The following is a 21,074-nucleotide window of genomic DNA, read 5'->3' on the forward strand; positions in this document are numbered from 1 at the left end:
TAAGCCTTATAATAAAGCTTTCACATGAGCAACTCAGGCAGCCATCTGGAGGAGGCAGAGATGGCTTTTGGTGGAGTGAGATCTTTTCACAACCCCAGCTGACCTGTGTCACCACCTAAGTCTGGTCCTGGATTTTATACTGCACTTGGTCGTACTGTCTCCAAGGAGGAGTATTTTCCAAAAGCTCTAGTAGAATAATACTCTTCTATTTGAAGAGACTCCATATAGGTAAGTCTAGATACGCCATTGGTTTAAGATTCTCCTATGTCCTCCATTTTCTAGGGACAGTCCTCAATGCTCTCTCATTCCCATCCTCATCACTGTCCCTGGGATAAGCCACATGGGGACAGCTATTTTCAGGATAACAAAAGACCTGAAGAACAGATTCTGGGGCAAAAATCCTTTTAAACTATATTGAAAACAGTAGCGAGCTGTAAGATGTCTCTCATTCATTCACACACCAAACTTACTGAGCTCTACTGTGTAGTATTTCTAGTAGAAATAACAAAACAAGGTATTGCCTCAGCCCCTGAGCAGGTCATAGTTTAGTGAGACCTGCAAACAACTATAATAAAGTGATATGAACTGTAAAGGAAGTAGGAACAAGAACACAATGAAAACACAGATTAAGGAGGAATTAATTCTTCTGCCAGGAAGCAGAAGAGAGAAGGGTCAGGGAAAAATTTATAGCTGGTGCCAACTGAGATGAGCTTTGTGAGGTATTCAGGACTCCTTCCTCTTCCTCTCCCTCTTCTCCTTCCTTCTCCTCCTCCTCTTCTTCTTTCTGTAGACTTTATTTTTTAGAGTAGTTTTAGATTCACAGCAAAACTAGGCAGAAAGTACAGAGTTCCCATATGTCCCTCTGCCTCCCTACCACACACACAACCTCTCCCACTCTCAATATCCAGAACCAGCATGGGGCATTTATTACAGTCTGTGGACCTACAATGACACACATCATTCTCACTCATAGTCATAGTTTACATTAGAGTTCACTCTTGGCGTTTTAATTCTATGGGTTTGAACAAACATATAATGACATGTATCCTCCATTATAGTATCATACAGTGTAGTTTCACTACCCTGAAAATCCTCCATGCTCTGCCTGTTTATCCCATCCTGCCCCATCATCCCTGGCAACCACTGATCCTTTTACTGTCTTCAGAGTTTTTTTCCAGAATGTCATCTAGTTGGAATCCTACAGTGTGTAGCCTTTTTCAGAGTTGCTTCTTTCACTTCATGATATGCATTTAAGGCTCATCCATGTCTTCTCATGACTTAATGGCTCATTCCTTTTTAGCGCTGGATAATATCCATTGTCTGGATGTACCACAGTTGATTTATCCATTCACCTATTGAAGGACATCTTGGCTGCTTCCCAGTTTTGGCAACTATGAATAACGCTCCTATACGTTTTCTTTTTTTTAGACCACTTTATTGAGACTTAATTCACATACCATAGAATTCACCCATTAAAAGTGTGCAATTCAGTGGCTTTTAGTGTATTCACAGTGTTGTGCATTCATCACCACAATCAACTTTAGGACATTTTCATTATTCTAAAAAGAAACTCTTCCCCATAGGCTTCATTCACCCTTCAGTCCTCTCATTCCTCCTGCCCCCACCCTAGGTTACCACTAATCTACTTTGTCTACTGACTTGTCAATTCTGGATGTTTCATATGAGTGGAATCATACAATATATGGCCTTTTGTATCTGCCTTCCTTCACTTAGCATACTGTTTCAGGGTTCGTCCATGTTGTAACATGTATCGATACTTCCTTGTTTTTATGGCAACTCATATTCCCTTATATAGATACACCATGTTGTATTTATACATTGATCAGTTGAATATTTGGGTTGTTTCTACTCTTTGGCTTTTATGAATAAATCTGCTATTTCTGTACATGCTTTGGTGTGGATGTATGTTTTCATCTCTTGCTTATTCATTTTTATAGTAACTAAAGTCATACTTTGTCTAAGCATGTTGCTTTCTGAGATTTGCTTAGTAAAACTGTATTAGATTCCCTACGAAATGAGATCTCTGGGGTCTCAATGCAACTTTTATCAAATGTCTGGGTGCATCAATTTGCCCTCCTGCCAACACTTGCAAAATTAGCCCTTGAATCAGCAGGAATGATGGTGATGCGTAATGTTTCAGAATAATGAACACCTTATGTTCTCAAGGTTCTATTCTTAGAAAGTCAGAAAAGGGTGTGGGAAGAGTAAGTGCGATCCAGCCAGAGGGAACACGAGCGAACCTAGAACATATATAAAAATACACGTCTGGTCACGCTAAAGCACGGTAGGTGCCTGAGGATGAGAGTAGCAAAAAATTGGGCTGAAAAAGTAGAAGGGGAATCAACGGTGGAAGCCTTTGAGTGACAGTTTAAGGAAACTTGAACTTTGTACTGAGGGCAGTGGGAAGCTTCATAACCAGGAGAATGGCATACTCTGTTTCAGAAAGATGACTGGCAAAAGAGAAACTAGTTGAGAGTTCATGAAGAAATATGCCAGTTAATCACTGTATCACATAAGACCCCCCTGCAGATGAGAGCAAACCAGATGAATTCTGGCTTGCTTAATTTTAATTTATTGGCTTATATTTCTCTGCAATATAGGAGTAGATCCGGGTTCTGATTCACTATCCCTTGGTTCTGCTTTCTCAGTGTCGACACATTCCCAAGCCGCTTCTCTTGTGGTCCCATGATGGCATCCAGCCAGGAAAAAACAGAGAATTGTTGCCCCAGTGTTCTCAACTAAAGTCCCAATATTCAGGTGAATGGCACCAGCTCAGGTCATAAGAACACTCCTGAGATAATTACTGGGAACTGGAGAATACTATTGGCCTGGTCTTAGCCAGTGCTACTCAAAGTGTGGTCCATGGACGAGCACTTGTTTCCACATGCTTGTTACCACCTGCAACAAGGGTAGACATTGAGGATGATAGACACTTCTATTACAATCTGACAGAGTAACTGAGTCTAATAATTAAAACCGAGGCTTGTATTTTGTTTGTTTTTTGTGTCATTTTTTTTCAGTGATTCATTTGCACTGCGTTTTGTGCAAGTATCGGCCCACGGTGGATGGGGGAGTGGGAGAGGAAGCAAACTGGTCCTTCACCACAGAAAGTCTGAGAAACTAATGTACATGCTCCACTGTGGAGTCTGGGAGTGAGTCAGCGTTCTGGAAGCACACTGGGAGACTTTGGGAAGATCTTTCCCTCGTGCCATGAGAGGGGGCAAAAATAAATGTCCACTATAATCGTGAGACTTAATTTGGAGAAGGAGAAGGAAGGATACTGCCAGACTTACTTCAGCTCTTTCATTTTCTCATGCTTTCTTCCACATTGACCTGCCCTCATTCAGAGTCCCTAGTAAGAATTTACTCTGCATAAGCTCTGGATATGGCCATTTTTATAGGCTAAACATTACATACACATTCACCTACCCTCCCCATTGGAACTTTGATGACTAGAATCAAAGCATTTGAATGGCTCTCCTAACCCATTAAGAGAAAAACAACTTTGAGCAAGACTAGCACAAGGTAATTACTAAGCTGAGCCGAATTCCTTTGCCATGCTCTTGGCACGGAGGTATGGAAACTCCAGAGCCCTATAAGAGGTCTAAAGGAAAAAAAAAATGTTCAAGACAAATTTCAGCGATCTCAGTTTCCCATTAAAAATACATTTTAGAAAACTGTTTTAGGTTAACTTGCTAGGGCAGTTGTATGGCAAGAAAAAGTGTGCAGCAATTTGGCAAATTGCAGCTTTCATTTCTCTTTTAAAATAAAATGGAAACAATAAAAACACAATTAAAAATAAAATTAAAAAAACATAATCTGAAAGAGAATTTTGATTCTTTCTCTAATTAAAGCTCTGCAATTAAAGTTTTGCTGGAGAGCAAGCCGTGTTCTTCATCTCCCTGTCCACAAAGGGCTAATACAGGTCCAGCATTTGAGATGTCTGCTACACTTAGAGCAGGAAATGGCTTTGGAGAACCTTCTAGTCTGGCTTTCTCATTTTACAAATTGGAAACTGAGGTCATGGCAGGTTTACTTCTTCTCTCCTTAGTCCTCTCTTTCATTCGTGTGTGTGCATGTGTGTATGTGAGTGTATGGATGTATGTGTATTTTCTCTCAGAAGGCTTGGAAACTTGGAGTCTGCACAGTGTTAACATAATTCAGACACTCAATATGGGACTTCTATCTTTCCAGGGTCCTAACTCACCTTCTAGTATGAAGGTGGGGGGTTCAGTAAGAACCAAATTTTATCCTGTGCTGCCTCAAAATGTGCAATTCTTGCCTAAGTGAACTTTACAAACATTAGGAAGTTTTTTGGTGAAAATCTAATGGAAATCTAGTGCATGCCTTCCTACCATCTGCAATAAAATAAACTGAATGTAATGTTCCTTCATGACCCAAGCTTAGTCTAATAAAAAGTTGTGGTAGTCCAGAGGAGCAGGTGTATTCCAGGATATAGACACAGAGGCACACTGGCCCCAGAAGCTACCATCATTTAAAAAAAAAAAAAAAAAAATCCATCACTTAGAATTTAGTGGATTACTTCTTTTTCATATAAATGTAGTGGTTGTTTATCAACTACATACACAGTGCAAAACCGACCTATGACAGAATGACCTTTAGCAGGGCACAGGACTACCCTTAAGGGTTAATGCAGTTTAGGTCAGCCCTGGGGGGCGGGGGGTGAGGGAGGGAACCGTAAGGAGGAAATGGAACAGAACTCAGGTCTGGCGGGTACTTAATATGTGCCCCAAACTTTCACTCATTTCATTTCTTAACTATCCTGTGAGGGAAGAAATATTTTTCTCATTTTACAGATAACAGAACTGAGGCCCCGAAAGACTAAATAACTTGCCCCGGTCCACAGAGCAAAAAGCTAAAAAGTGAGGCTATGACCCAAGCTTGCTGTGGTTCCAGGCCTGCATCTTCCCTCCACACCATGCTGTCCGAGACAACAGAGTCCCTGGGCCTTGGTCCTTGATGCTTCTCCGTTATCATCCCAACGGTTATGTTCTGTGATAGAACAAACCAGCCTAAAACTTCCTGACTTAAAACAATGGCCATTTTATTTGCTCACAATTCTGTAATCTGGGCTGGGCTCAGCCAGGTGACTCTTCTGTTGACCTTGCCAATGGTCACTCTATGGATTCATCCAGCTGTCGGTCAGCAGGGGCCTGGGCTTGGCTGGGCACTGAATAGCTGGGCTTTTCTCCCATGGCCTCTCCACAAAGTGCCAGCAGAGTAACAGAATCCTTATAAGTCAGATCGGGGCTCAGAGCCCAGAAGCAGAACTTCTTAAGTCTTCCCATATAGACACAAGAAGGCGTACAGCATCACTCCACCATTTCTAGTCAGTCAGAATGAGTCACGGGCCCTATTCCAGTTCAAAGAGCGAGGACTACACAAGGGCAAATACAGGGAGATGTGATCACTGGGGGACAGCAGTGTAACGGGTCACCACCAACACTAAAGTTTCCTGTGTTTTCTGTTCCTTATACTCTTATGTCCAGTTTTTCTCTCTTCTCCTGTAAGTTTCTCCACTTTTTCCTACCAGTTCTCGGTTTCCCTGCATTGTAACTGGCCTTCCTTAGTCCGCTGCAGAGGATTCCTTTCCTTCACATCCGGGAACTGACTGATCACATCATGTCAACTCTGTTCTACAGGTCGTCCATCTTTGCAGCTCAGGTGTTGTATCGTCGGAGAGTCCTTTGCTTTTTGGTTGCTGTTTTGCTTTGCTTTTGCACCCGGCCCCAAAGCTGGAAGAATAGTTTAAAGGAAAAGAAGACATCCCTGAATCGGGAAGCAACTTAAGTGGATACACTTCAATGCTTTGCCCTTATAAATAAAATCTAGAACTTGTGACCTTTAGTTTTACCTGCGAGAAGGCAAGATGTCCGGTTCAATGGGCAAGTCAACAAATCGATGTTTACCATGTTTTACATGCCTTAAATTTCAAATCTCAGCCATGATTCACCAGGGCAGAGAAAGAAGAGAGGGCTGCAGGAATCAGATAATTCCCAGCATTACAATTCTGGTTCCCAGCAGGTTGCTTCTTACCTATGGCTAAGATGAGATCAGATTACATTTCCAATGAATCATTCAACCTGTCTGATCACTGCTTTCTGCTGCCAGGAGAGATTCAAGAGTACCAACAATTAACCAGAGCCAGGAGAACAGGCTGTTCAGATACTACCAGCATGAGAAGGGCAAAGGAAATGAGAAAAAGAAATTTTAAAACACCCCAGGTGAAGATCCTTGCAGAAGGGATCATGGGTTTCCATTTGAAGTCCTGGGGAATTAAAATGAAAGTTAAAAGTTGAAATGTGAATTACCCTTCAAGAGCTTCTAAATTCTTTCACCGACAATGTTTATCATCGTTTCTTTTATTCTGCTCCCTGAGGCCAGCCTTTGGATCCCTGATTGTTGGATTACACCTAGACCAGACATTTAGGTGCAAAAATGAAGGGAATTAAATTCAATTTGGCTATTTATACATCTAAATTGCTCAAGTTAAGGGGGCAATGGAGATAAAATGTCTTCATTATTATTTTAGATTAATTCATTGACTCCAATCTGATCTGTGCTCTATAGTCACAAACATCAAAAGTTGATTGAAAATGTGCATAATTTCATACAGAATGAATTATACATGAATTCATTATAACCCTCACAATGATTTACACAAAATCCAATTAACATTCTATGAAACTTCTGGAGAATCTGACTAGATTCTGATGTTCTCAGGAAGAAAAATAAGTTTATCACTGAAAGTCTTGAAGAAAGCATATGAGATGGGACTAGCCACACTACATATTTAGATATAAGGCCGTATCGTATCATTAAAGTAATTTACTACTGAAAGAAACAATGTATAGACACAGAACACAGACCAGAGTTAGTCCGGAAATTGATCTGGATCCATGTAAGAATTTGCTAGAAAATAAAAATGACATCACCAAAAAGGAACTTGTACAGGAGTAACTGAGTAGGAATTTAAGGAAAATAAAATTAGTCTAGATGCATCCCTCATAGTGTACAACAAAATAAGCCCCAGATACACCAAAAAGTTAAATATTTAAAAATATCTTTCCAAATGCCCAAGCAAGGTGTTAGACCTGTGAATTTAAGACCCAGGATGAGGGGTGCCAGGGTGGCTCAGGTCACAATCCCGGGGTCATGAGCATCTTGCCTTCAGCTCAGGTCATGATCCCAGGGTCCTGGGATTGAGCCCCGCATCGGGCTCCCTGCTCAGAGGGGAGCCTGCTTCTCCCTCTCCCTCTGCTCTCTCTCTTTCAGATGAATCAATCAATCAATCAATATCTCAAACAAAACAAAACAAAAACCAAACCAGGATGACTTTCTAAGCTTAAAATCCTTTTAAGAAATCATAAAGCAAAAGACCCAACTACTAAGATTACATAAAATTTAAAACTTCTATTTGTTAGGGGGGAGAAAAAGCACAAACAACTACTTTTTATTTTTTATTTTTTTATTTTTTTAAAGATTTTATTTATTTATTTGACAGAGAGAGACAGCGAGAGAGGGAACACAAGCAGGGGGAGTGGGAGAGGGAGAAGCAGGCTTCCCACCGAGCAGGGAGCCTGACATGGGGCTCGATCCCAGGACCCTGGGATCATAACCTGAGCCGAAAGCAGCCGCTTAACTGACTGAGCCACCCAGGCGCCCCTAAACAACTACTTTTTAAAAAGCACACTGGGAAGATTACATTCGGGAAATCTGGCAAAAAGTTAGCATCTTTAGAAAAGGCATGATTTTACTACTATAACAGGAGAGAACATTTTCATATTTATTATTTGTTGGTGAATATTTTCTGTCCATGGCCTTTGTTCAAGGCAGCAGAATTAATCTCCTTAAAATGCCATTTCCTGGGGCGCCTGGGTGGCTCAGTCTGTTAAGCATCTGCCTTCGGCTCAGGTCACTGGATCCCAGGGTCCTGGGATCGAGTCCCGCATCGGGCTCCCTGCTCAGCGGGGAGCCTGCTTCTCCCTCTCCCTCTGCCGCTCCTCCTGCTTGTTCCCTCTCTCTCTCTCTGTCAAACAAATAAATAAAATCTTTATTAAAAAAAAAAAAAAAAACATTTCCTTATGACATTTCCTTGTGACAAGAGTACAGCAATTCTGTCGCTTACCATTCTCTGACCTCAGCCATTTTAGTACATATATACTTGACATATCCCTATACCATCTGCACACAATATTTATTTAATAATTTTCTTTAAATCAACTCTGTTTCACTTAAATGAACTTTGTTCTAGCCAATAATTTCTGTGACATCATTGTTAGATGTTAAAATTTAAATCAGTAAACCTTGAGCAAAGCAAATGATCCGACCCTCCACAATGTGGGTGAGCCTCACCCAATCTGGTGAAGGACTTGAGAGAAAAGACTGAGGTCCCCCAAAGAAGGAATTCTGCCTCCGGACTGCCGTAGGATTCAAGATTGCAACATCAGCTCCTGCTATAATTTCCAGCCCGATCACCTGCCCCGCAAATTTTGAACTTGCCAACTTCCTCACTCACAAGAGCCGACTCCTTAAAAAAATGCCCACCCTTACCCCTTTGTGTGTGTGTGTGTGTGTGTGCATCTCCTATCCTATTGGTTCTGTTTCTCTGGAGAACCCTAATACCCTTACCAGCCTTCGGGAGCACTGACTTTCCAAATCGCATTCAAATGTCTTGGCCTAGATGCCCATGCTTACCTCAATCTAGCTCTTCCTTCTGATTCCATGTTCATTTCATGTGACTTCCCAGTGTGTACTCCGCGTTACTCCAGCTGGTCACCTCACATCTTTATCTGTGCTCCGCATTCTGCCGAGAATGCCTCGCTTTGCCTGCCAGTCCTTCCCTGTTCCTGCCTTTGGGGCCTGGATACATTTCCACATGAGGAGCTGAGGAAGAAATAAAAGGCGGAATGAGATCCTCGCACCTAGACATATGCAAAACCAGCTTTGGCAAGGAAGGTTTCATCTCGTGTGCCAATTCTGACCAATTGGTGGCAGTTACTTGGAACGTTTTAGGAAGGATTCGGAGGCTGTGTCTGTCAGAAAGCATGCGGGGATCTATTAGTGATGTCTGACAGTAGAAGGGCCAGGGTGGTAATAAACTTCCTACGTAACTGCCACCTCTGGCTTGGTTATTAAAGGAAACTGGCCAAGAGTATTTTCCTGGGCCCTTTCCAATTGCCTATCCAAACAAGGTATTAGATCTATAAATTTTTTTTACAAAAACTAATCTACATTTACATATGTAGAGAAAGTCAACAAGAGCATTGAAACAAAGGAAGGAGTACAGAGAACAGGCTACATTTGCCTCCCAAACATCTCCTTTTCCACAGAGTACCAAATGTTAAGACAGAATATGCCTGCTGGGGCGAGTGCTTTTGGGAATACAAACAACCCAAGATGTCAGTTTAGCACTTCCTTGACCATGCTGCCCAGCACCTGGACACTGGGACCTCCTCATAAATGCCTTTGCCCCAGTTCTCTTGCGGCAGCAGAAGTTGCATTGGTCCCTCCCCCACATCCCTGCCTTCCCACCCCTGAACTGCTGAAATGAGAACAGGAGCAACCCTGTTCAGCACACCAAGGTCAGAGTAATTGATACAGATCTTCCTGAAAGTCAAACCAAAACTGTCCTAGTAGAAAATCACACTACGCCTGGTTTTCAGTGGCTCTTTCCCATAGTCTTTAAGGTTGGGGTGGGGGGAGCATGATTATTTGTGCAGCTGCTTTAGGTTACTTTCATTCATTCTGGACTTGAGCACTTCTTTCCAACAGGACAGTGTGATAGGCACTAAAGATACAAAGAGAAATCGTATTTGGTCTCTGCTTTCAGGGAGCTCCTAGCATAATTGATAGTCAAAGAATATTCAGAAACATTATCTTAGACCAAGGTCAGCAAACTTTTTCTGTCAGATAATAAATGTTTTCAGCACTGCAGGTCATGTGTTCTCTGTTGCAACTGCTCAACTGTGCTCAGTTGTAATACAAAAACAGTCATAGACAGTACTTAAATAGATCGTCATGGCTATGTTCCAATAAAAATTTGTCTACAGAAAAAGGCTGCTGGCCAGATTTGGCCTTTAGTTTGCTAATCACTGCCTCAGACTTATTGGGCAAATTAGGACCTGAGATGAACATCTCTCAAAGGAAAAGGTAAAAAAAAAAAAAAAAAAAAAAAAAAAAAAAGTGGCTCCGCTTTTGGTTAGTGTGGTTGCTTGAGTAATCAGAACCTTATTCCTTGATGGTGATTTTTAAAAATTTATTAAAACTCCAAATAAGATCTATGGCATCTCCTGTGAATATGTGAGGAAATAAAGCAGTTACATTTAATAACAGAATGACTTTATTCACTTAAAAATATTTAAGGAGGGGAAGACGAACCACGACAGACTATGGACTCTGAGAAACAAACTGAGGGTTCTAGAGGGCAGGGGGGTGGGGGGATGGGTTAGCCTGGTAATGCGTATTAAAGAGGGCATGTATTGAATGGAGCACTGGGTGTTATATGCAAACAATGAATCATGGAACACTACATCAAAAACTAATGATGTAATGTACGCTGATTAACGTAACATAATAAATGAAGGTTTTCCCTTGATGGCAAGCAAACACACACACACACAGCCCACCATGCCGATTCCAAGGCACCCTGAGTCGGTATGTCAGGAACAGAGGATAATATAACAGGAAAGAAAGCTGCAAAATTGTAAAAAAAATTTAAAGAAAGAAAGAAACCATGCTCACACAATTTGTATAATATACCTAACTCATAAACACACAAAAGGAGAGTTGCCCAGAAAGTGAGGAAAAAGCAGGGGGAGACTCCCAGATGCTAACAACAGGGGAAGCTCTTCCCACCCCTGGGACTGCCTGGAGGGAGAAGGGGGGTGCAAGTGGGGGGCTGTCCTCAAGGAAGACAAAGATTTGCTGCAGGTACACATGACAGCCACCAGAGGGCGAGGGAGCGCAGGCCAGGGGAGTGCACGGCAATAACTTGGAGAAGGACCAGCACACTTGGGTCTATACAATCTAAAGTGTGTGTGTGTGTGTTACTGCATTAATTCATATCCGTTTATTTATTTAGTACAGGCAGATCTCAGAGATCGTGCAGATTTAGTTCCAGGCCACCACAATAATGCAAATGCCACCATAAAGCAAACAATTCAATAATTAATATTTTTCTGGAAGTCATTTTTTTCTGGTTTCCCAGTGCACACAAAAGTTATGTTTATTACACTACACTGTCATCTAGTAAGTGTACAATAGCATTATCTCTAAAAAAATAAAAACTAAACCATGTTGAATTAAAAAATATGTTCTTGCTAATAAATGCTAACCGTCGTCTGAGCTTTTAGCACGTTGTAATCTTTTAGCTGATGGAAGGGTCTTGCTTCAGTATTTGCTGATTGATCAGGGTGGTGGTTGATAGAAAGCTGTGGCAATTTCTTAAAAGAAGACAACTACGAAGGTTGCCACCTCAGCTGACCCTTCTCGTCACAAAAGACTTCTCTGTATCGGGCAGCGCTGTGGAGGGATGTGAAGAAATTGGAGCGCTGTTGGGTGGGAATGTGAAACAGCATAGCTGCTGTGGAAAACGGTGTGGAGGCTCCTCCAAAAATTAAAAAGAGAGATACCATATGATCCGGTAATCCCACTTCTGCATATGTATCGCCCAAAACTGAAATCAGGATCTGAAAGGGGTACCTGCACTTCGAGTTTCATAGAGCACTATTCTTAGTAGCCCACGAGAGAAAGCCATCCAAATGTCCACCAACGGATGGATGGATGGGCTCAGAGAATATGGTATGAATGAGTAAAGAAAACGTAACATTATTCTTAAAAGAGAAGGAAATTCGGTCACACGCTACAATATGGATGAACCTTAAGGATAGTATCCTATGTAAAATAAGCCAGTCATACACACACACACACACACACACACACACACACACACACACACCAGATATTGTCTGATGCCTCTTATATGAGATCTCTAAAGTTGGTGAAAAATAAAATAAAAATTAAAGCAGTCCAACTCCTACAAACAGAAAGTGGACCCGTGGCTGCCACGGGCTGAGGAGTGAAAGGAATGGGTGGTTATTGCCTGGGTATAGAGTTTCAGATTTGCAAGATTAAAATTTCTAGCAATCTCTTGCTCAACTATGTGAATTTAGTTAATAATACAAAACTACCAAACTTAAAAAGAATTAAAAGGGTAGATTTCATGTCATGTGTTTTTTACCACAATTTGAAAAAAAGAAAGAAAAGGAAATGTGAGTTTTGGGATTTGAGTGGGGGGTAATTAGACTTGAGCTCTGTCTCCGACCAATGACTTCACCTCTCTACATTTCGGTTGAAGGAGTTGATCTAAATAATTTTTAAAGGTTCTACCCAGTTCTAAAATCTAATTGCTTTATAATTATAAAGAGAATATCTTAGCCATTGACTCTAAGACAAAGACCTTTATAGTACAAAATGTTGACCTCCTTATCTTCCAAAAAATCCCTCCACTCCACCTTGTCAATCGTATCAGACAGACAATCAATTCACATTGGATGCTCAGTGATCAGCATCTCACTAAAGTAATTCATGCTGAAAACAACATGATGATAACTTGAAAAAGGACAATGTTTACCTCAAGCCGAAGGAGGACCAAATTTTAAATATTCATATTATGCTCATTTTATTTTTGATCACTGATCTTTACTGGATGTGTATGAGAAAGATGAGAGCAAAGGTCATTAGAAGAAAGAAAACTATCTCTGAAATGATCCTGATATCAGGTGAAGATCATCTGAATGCAGGAAGTACTAGAGGGATGGAAAGGAAGGAGCAGAATTACGACAGGTTGAGGATGGAACTTGGTGGGTATTAGACAGCAAAGGATCAGAGGATTTTCTAAGGTTTCAGTCTGGAGGGATGGGGGTAACAATGAAACAAGCAATGTTTGTAGAAAGGAAGGTGCCTATGTCAAAACACACAGGAGAGAGATTGGGTCCTGGGATGAAGAGGCATCCTGGGGAGACTGCATGGGGACTTTTACATAGTGTTTGAAGAGAGACAAGAGCAGCAAGGCCTGGACCGATCCTTGGGGCACAGCGGCAGTTAAGCCAAAATCCTCACACTTGCAGCAGGTGTCTTCGGTGTTACAGAGTGTAATGAATAAGAAAGCTTATGAACGAGGAAGAAGAGGCCCTGGCAGGGGTGTAAACAAGGAGGAGGAAGTAACCAAGACAGAGAAATGAAGCCAAAGGGGCCAAGGGTGAGACAAAAGAGCGCCCTGCAGCAGAAGTCAGAGGAAGGGGCTGGTGGGGAGGTGTTGGTTAGTGTATCTTTGCTGCCAGAAAGGTATGGGAAGGAGGACATCCAAAGTGAGAAAATTCCTGAAAAGGCAGGAAGGGAAAGATTTCCAGGCTCAGACGAGAGAATCAAGTTTGGAAATCGAGGAGGGAACGGTGGAAGGATGAGTGTAGAAAGAAAGGTTATTTGTTGGAATGTATGGCCACAAGCCACAGCAGAAGAACTTTGCTAGCTCAAGTAGAAAGGAATTTATTTGGAAGGCTTTGGGGCAACTCCCAAAATGCATAGGAAGACCAGATAACCAGACTCGGCAAGAGGGCTGAACCAAGGGAGACTGGGCCTAAAAAAGACAGGTGAGCTCCAAGCACAGCATGAGCTTGGGTTAGGCCCCATCACTGGTACTAGACACGTACCAAGGACACAGGTGTCATCTGGTCTCCTCTACTGTCACCTCAAAGCTCTGAAATCCCCAACTGTCCTCCCAAGATTCAAAAGCCCGGTGCCAAGTGTCTTCTTAGCTAACCCTCCATTATCTGCCCACTCTCCCCCCGCCATGACTTCTAAGAGCACCTGACTATTCCGCTTTCTGAGACATACTTGATGTCCCACCAGATACCCAGGGCAGACATTCTTTCAAAAAATAAGGCTCTTACAAAAAGAAAATAAAACAAATGAACCAAAAGCCTCATACAGTCAAAAGTAGCCAAAACAAGAGACACTTGTCTACCACTTCCCACCTCGCCAATTCCCAGACCTGCATTTCAAAACCAAAAGCAAAACAACGTATATGATGCAAAAGTCTTCTGCCTCACATAAAAACAGTCTGCCTTCGTACCGCCGAAAACACTCTACTTCCCAGAGCAAGCCATTAAAATCTCTCCACTCTATCTAAGCTCCAGCCCCAAGACCCCGGACTGACACCCTTTCCTTTGGTTTGCATTCTCTAGCAAGCTTGTTCTGGTATTTTGAAAACCACAAAGCAGTGACAAAATCAGACAACACTAATGCATGTGTAAACTTGGTGGAAAGAGATTGAAAAGGAAGTTAAAACACTGACATGATACAATAAGGAAGGAAACTCTCGGTAATGGCTTTAGTTCTCTTCTCTGTGGCAGGTCTCCGCTGTGGGTCACATCAACGGCTTCCCTACGCCAGAGCCCCCTCCATGTCTACTTTGCCTTCAGCCAGCACTTTTGCAGCTGGGGACATTTAATCCTCGGGGTGAGCCTGTGACCCTCAATGTCACACATGAAGATGTCGGTTCTGGGTCATCCCGCGTGTATAGGGTTACAACAGCCTTTCAGAACTGCCTTTCACTAACTTTTTCTTTCTTTTTAAAACATCCTTTGGTTTTATATCGGGCAAGAGCAAAAATAAGATTACTTGATAGTAAATCGCCCCTACCGTACAATTACAAAATGCTGCTCTTTACCACATTGTAAGATTTCAATACGCAGCCAGCATATTTCTGATTTTTTCATGGGGGCTAATGTGATATAATAATAAAGATGGCTGTATCCCCACCAGGTAATTCAAATCCCCACTTAAATCCTCCACAAGGGGCCCCAACTTTCCTCTTGTCAAAATAAAGACTAAGACGCAAGATGGTTTAGGAACAAATGAAAACTCCATCGCCTTCAACCAAACTCTAGCTCTATCTGTGTAAATAGTAAGCAGTATTTCCCTCTGATTAAACCATCTTTCATTTAAAGAACTATTTCACACTTGAAATTCTTACACCATATGAAGTATTATGGGATAAACTGCGTTCCTCCAAAATTGATGTTGATGTCCTAACCCCAGGTAACTCAAATGTGAATGTATTTGAAGATAGGGCCTTTTAAAGAGTGATTTAGCTAAAAGGAGACAATTAGGGTGAGCCTAATCCAATCTGACTGATGTCCCAATACGAAAAGGAAATTTGGACACACAAAGGGACACCAGGGACATATACACAGAGAAAGAAGGCAGCCATTTGTAAGCCAAGGAGCAAAGCCCCAGAAGAAACCAAAGCTACCTCTACCTTGATCTTGGATTTCCAGGCTCCAGAACTGTAGGAAAATACATTTCTGTTGTTTAGCCCCCAGTCTGTGGTACTTTGTTATGGCAGTCCTAGCAAACTCATACAGCAACCCGTTCAAAGAGACCAACTGAATTATTAGTAAAGAAAACAGTGTATGAATTGCCATCTACTTTCATCGGTGTTTTAAATAGTTTTCCCATGTCATGAGTGGATGGATTTTGTAATTCCCAGTAGGAAAACATACTTGAAAAGCCTAATGGCAAATCAGTTGTAAAATGTTTTTGCTGTGTCGGGGCAGGCAGTAAGGACTGTCTTCGAAGTCCCCCGACTTACTTTATTAGAAGGCCAGATAGATGCTGGCTGCTTGCATGACTGTGTCCCTCGTTAAGTGATCTGTGTTGTTTTTCTTTCAGCAAAGGCTTTATTTGTTTAAAAGACATGAGTCTTGACTTCCAAATTCAAGTGACCATTTGCAGATAAGATTCGTAAGTGTCCTAGGTCCACTGCCCCCACCTCAGACTCTCAGACAGGGAGTGGTGTACAGGTGACTTATGAATGAAGTAATCCCAAAGGCAAATTAAGTCAGAAGTTCAGGAAAATAAAAAGGAGGAAGCCAAATAAGGACATGTCTTCAAGCAAAGTTTTACAGATAATCACTTCAGGTTTATCCCACGATGAGGATCACTGGACCATGAGAGTATAATTTGCACCTCAGCCCTGTCCTGACCCAAGGCAACAGCCATGGAACTTTCAAACTCCCAAATCCATCAGTCACTGGCTTAGGGGATAGGAAATTGCCAGACTCTATCAGGCCAATCCTTTGGGGGGAAAAAAAGAGCTTCAGATGCTGTCTATTGGGAGCAAAAGCGCCTCAAAGTCCTGGGGCCCCAAAAATAAAATAAAAGGGACTTGAGGAGGTCTGGTGGGGATACCAGCATTATACATCACAGTAAACACTGAATCATTCTGTTTCTTCAACTCATCTGTAAGATTATGGGTCGTATTCTGGAAGGTCACCTAGACTTTTGGAGTCTGCATTGCTTTAAGAACTTCAGCATCACTCAGATTTTTATTAGGCCCAGATATTCCTATCATTGCTACCATGCCCCGCCTCCTATTCCAGGCATTCCTTCCTCAGGGAAACCAGCTGAAATGAGCTACCTGAGCTCTAGAGTCTCTGTGTTCCCTCTTCCTCTGCCCCGCCCCCCACCTTCTTCTCAAACCTTCTTCACCCGGCCCATCATCTTTCTGAGGGTCTCTCTCTCTCTCTCTCTCTCATCACATCCTTCACTCCTACTCTCTGATGTTCTACATTTTTCTGGACTCTTGGTTGGATTTCTTTCAGCACTGTGCTGGCATCCTTATTGTAATCTGGTCGACAAACAAGAACAGTATCATGGGCTGATTTTCCCCAGGGTCTCAGAAGAATGTGTGCTTTCTCCTCCCACCTCAGGCTGGGTTGAATTAGGACTTACATTCCTGTCTCTGTCATGGCCTCCAGTGGGAGCATTCACGGTTTTGCAGTCTGAAAGGTCCCTTGATTTCTTGGCCTTTATATTGACTAATTGAGAATTTGGCTTAATAGGATACAGCAAAAGTAGGCATAAGAGAAATGTGAGTCATATGCTGATACAATTTCTCTGTGCCTGTGGGGCCTGCTCAGGCCTAATCTTTACATACTGCTTGGATACGGTGATGCTTTGCTGAATGGAATAGATACACAGGTCATAATGAGTAACTCAGGGCCTAGGGTCACCTGGTTTTCCATAACCAAGAGTTCAGTTTTTATCAAGGCCCAATATCAACCCCAAAGCTCTTTCTGTAGAAGAGAAGAAATTCCTGCTAAAAAGTAACTTGACTAAATCCTCAGTGGTCTGAGATTCTCCTCTTGGGGTTTGTCATTGTCTCCTCCAGTATCTTGATATACTTCCAAAACTTTAAGTGCCATTTATTGGATCTGCTTAGACTGCAATCTGGACCATCTAGGGAAAATTGTTCTGGATCCCATTCCAATTGGGACACTGTATTAATTTTCTAGGGCTGTTCTGTTGTAACAAATTACCACAAACTCAGTGGCTTCGAACAGCAGGAATTTATTCTCGTACCGTTCTGGAGGCCAAAAGTTAAACATCAAAGAGTTGGCAAGGTTCGTTTCTGCTAGAGGCTCTGACAAGAATCTGCTCCATGCTCCTCTCCTAGATGTTGGTGCCTGTGGCAATCTTTGGCGTTCTTGGCTTGTAGATGAATCACTCCAATCTCTGCCTCTGTCTTCCCATTGGCCTCCCCTCTGGGTCTGTTTGTATCTTTCCCTTTTCTTATAAAGATATTTATCATTGGATTTAGGGTACATGTTTCTATAAGGATGATCTAAATCTAGGATGGTTTCCTCTAAGATCCTTGACTGAATTATGTCTGCAAAGACTCCTTTTCCAAATAAATAACATTTACTGGTCTTGGGATTTAGGACGTGGACATATATTTCAACCCACCACAGAATTATTTCTGATTACTCAGTTATTAGCTTTAAATATCCATCCAAATAGAACATATATTCTTACTAGTACACAATACAAGGTGGAGGAAACAAAGGAAACCTGTCTTTTACTTTGGAAAAAAATACCCCAACATCTCTAAGACTATGAGGTAGTAGGGTTTTCACAGACTTTATGTCCCTTTCCATGACATACATAAGTTTTACTAAGGCCAAAGAATTTTCTTGTATTCATATTCTAGCAGCTCATGTCACCAGTATATTTGGCCCATGTAATATGTTATGAATGAGTGAGACAGTCATGCCTCTGTAGACTAAATTGTGGCATGGAGCCGAACAGCTGAAATAATTCTGTGGTAAGATGGTTATGACATGCTGTTAGATATCTACCTACGTAAAATAAACTATCCCAGTGGATCAACAGGAGGACTTTTATTGCTTTGCTCCTCGAAAGAGATCACCTCCAAATAATAAATGCAATTGGAGTTGCCACCTGCTAAGCTTTAACAATTCATTTTCATTCTCCAAGACCAATCCAAGATCAGTTGACCTGGCCAAACCTGAGAGTTAAGTAAAAACAAAATAGAAATCACCATCCTCACATCTTGAGCCCTACTTAATGCCCATCACCCAGTGTGATGAGCACTGGGTATTACACACAACCGATAAATTATTGAACACTATGTCTGAAACTAATGATGTACTATATATGTTGGCTAATTGAATTTAAATAAAAATTAAAAAAAAAAAAAACATCATCCTCATATTTTCCCAGAAAAAAAATTTGGGGGGGTAGCGTTAAATTTAGACATTTCTCCATAGAAATTGTATTATCTTTGCATTATTAGTTTGATAGCTAAAGGGAGCTCCATAGGCTTCAACTTGGCTCTTCTTACCTTAATAGCTCTTGTATCAAAATCTGGAAGGCCAATTCTTCCAGGATAGAGGGTATACATAGCAACTACATGCTCACCAACCAGATAATTGATTTTGTATCAGATAAAAGGGTTTGTGATCTACTAAAACTATGAGAAGCATTTGTGAATTAAAACTCCATTTGTTTCTTGACCCTTGTAAGACTCTATTATGACCAGTGCAAAGCAATGGTACACTGAGATCCCAAGAATTGATGTTACATATAGCGAGTGTCCAGTGACCCTCGGAAGATCTGAGTAGCTCATTCTCTTTAGGGGGAAAAACCAAAAAACCTGCTACATAGCTGAAGGGAAGTTAAATAAAAGATTTAATATGTGTATTTCTGACTTTTTTTTTCAAAACCTCAAAGGTATTCAGTCTGAGAATCAGGCAGTGAGGTATGACATTTTGATCCAAATTCTATTTTCTCCCGACCAGGAGCTACTTTTCAATTATAAGAACCACGGGAAAGGGGATTTCCACTTTGGAGAAGATGGACTCTTCCCAATATTTTTCAATATGGACTCTACTCAATATTTTTCTCTGTTCCTCTTACTAAGTACAACTAAAAATCCTGGATGTCTTCTCTATTTAAAGGGGAAACAGAAAAATCCACAAATATAGTTGGAGACTTCAACACCCCTGTCAACACTTGATGAAACAACTCAACAGAAAATCAGCCAGTATAGAGAATACAAGATACCCTCAACCAATAGGATCTAATTGACATTTATAGAATACTCCACCCGGCAACTGCAGAACACACATTTTTTTAATTGCCTGTGAGACACATACCAAGATAGACCATGTTCTGGGCCATAAAACAAACCTCAACAAGTTTAGAAGAACTGCAGTGATACAGAGTGTGCTGTCTGACCACAGCAGCATGAAACTAGAAATCACTCATGGAAAGAAAACAGGAAAGTCTTCCAACACTTAGAAACTAAAAACACACTTCTAGATAATACATGGATCAAAGAGGATGTCTCGAGGGGAAAAAAAAACAAAACATTAACCTGTATGAAATTATGTAAACCCCTCATTCCTTCTTTTAAGCTCTCTGGGGTATGAGGGCAGCTGTCTCATTCTATCTTTCTGGAAGATTCCGTGCCCAATGAGCCTTCTAATGGTAGAGACACCATGGCCCCAATACTGACTGTCAGTGGGCACTTTTTTCCATATTACCACATGCAATAATTACATCAGTTATTTAAATATTTAAATGTGGCTTTCAGAATCCTGTTTCTTAAGAGAAAAGTAATTTTATTATCTTCAGCCACACCTCAGCCAGATAGACAACCCCAGATAGCCACTGCTATTCTATCCCCTTAGATTATACTGCCTTCAAGACACTCCTGGATCCCACACTGTAGATCACTGGGTGTAAGGACGCTTCGTTTCATACAGTGGAGTCCAACTCTGCCTATGGAGACTTGGTAACTTCCAGAACTGATGGGAAGCTGGGTAACCAGGCTTTGAAACTCAGCTAGGACGAGGAGAGACCAGACAACAATAAGTATAAGCGTCTCCTTCCACATAACTATCGTTTTAGGACATCTCCGCCAGCAACACTATCACTAGACCTCAACATCATCATTGCAGGACTCTGGATGCTGCCATAGCACCCCCCCACCCCCGAATAATGTTCCAACTCTCTCTACAGGACACGACCACTCATTTAGGAATAAACGTCCCAGACAAGAACATCCGTCTGGCCCTCATGCCACCAAGTCAGGATTCACAACTGCATTTACTTGCTTTCACCCTAATAATTATGCTGTCTTGTTTCCCAAGGACGGCCTTTAAGATCTCGGTAAATTAGAAATGTGGAGGTAAATGATGGGTGGATAGAGGAGATGAAATTAATGGGCTAAAGAAGGTGGATTAAAAATAATCTATTATTGAGGGGGGGCGGAGCAAGATGGCGGAGGAGTAGGAGACCTGGATTTCGTCTCCTCTCAGGAATTCAGCTGGATAGGGATCAAACCATTCTAAACACCTACAAACTCAACAGGAGATCGAAGAAAAGAAGAGCAACAACTCTCTGAACAGAAAAGCGACCACTTTTTGGAAGGTAGGACGAGCGGAGAAGTGAATCCGAGGCGACATTCGGGAGGATAGACGGTGGGGGAGGGGCCTCCAACGGCCGCTTCTGGCAAGTGATAGAGCCACGGAGCACAAAATCGGAACTTTTAGAAGTCTGCTCCGCTGAGGGACGTCACTCTGGTGGCGAAGTGGGGGGTGGAACCCTCGCGGGACAGTGTGGTCTCAGGACCCTCGGGGTCACAGAAAGACCGGGGGTGC

The 21,074-nt window shown here is 41.8% G+C and overlaps 1 long non-coding RNA gene across 1 annotated transcript; it reads right to left on the bottom strand.

Annotated features, from left to right (window-relative positions):
* Nucleotides 1–4,662: 4,662 nt before the first annotated feature.
* LOC144382854 (uncharacterized) lies at nucleotides 4,663–8,926 on the bottom strand. The gene is made up of 2 exons (XR_013450295.1): nucleotides 8,740–8,926; nucleotides 4,663–5,777 (listed from the first exon to the last, which is right to left on the bottom strand). It is a non-coding gene; the product is annotated as an uncharacterized LOC144382854 (long non-coding RNA).
* Nucleotides 8,927–21,074: the final 12,148 nt, after the last annotated feature.

The sequence above is a fragment of the Halichoerus grypus genome, chromosome 8 (assembly GCF_964656455.1).
Source record: "Halichoerus grypus chromosome 8, mHalGry1.hap1.1, whole genome shotgun sequence".
Taxonomy (NCBI): domain Eukaryota; kingdom Metazoa; phylum Chordata; class Mammalia; order Carnivora; family Phocidae; genus Halichoerus; species Halichoerus grypus.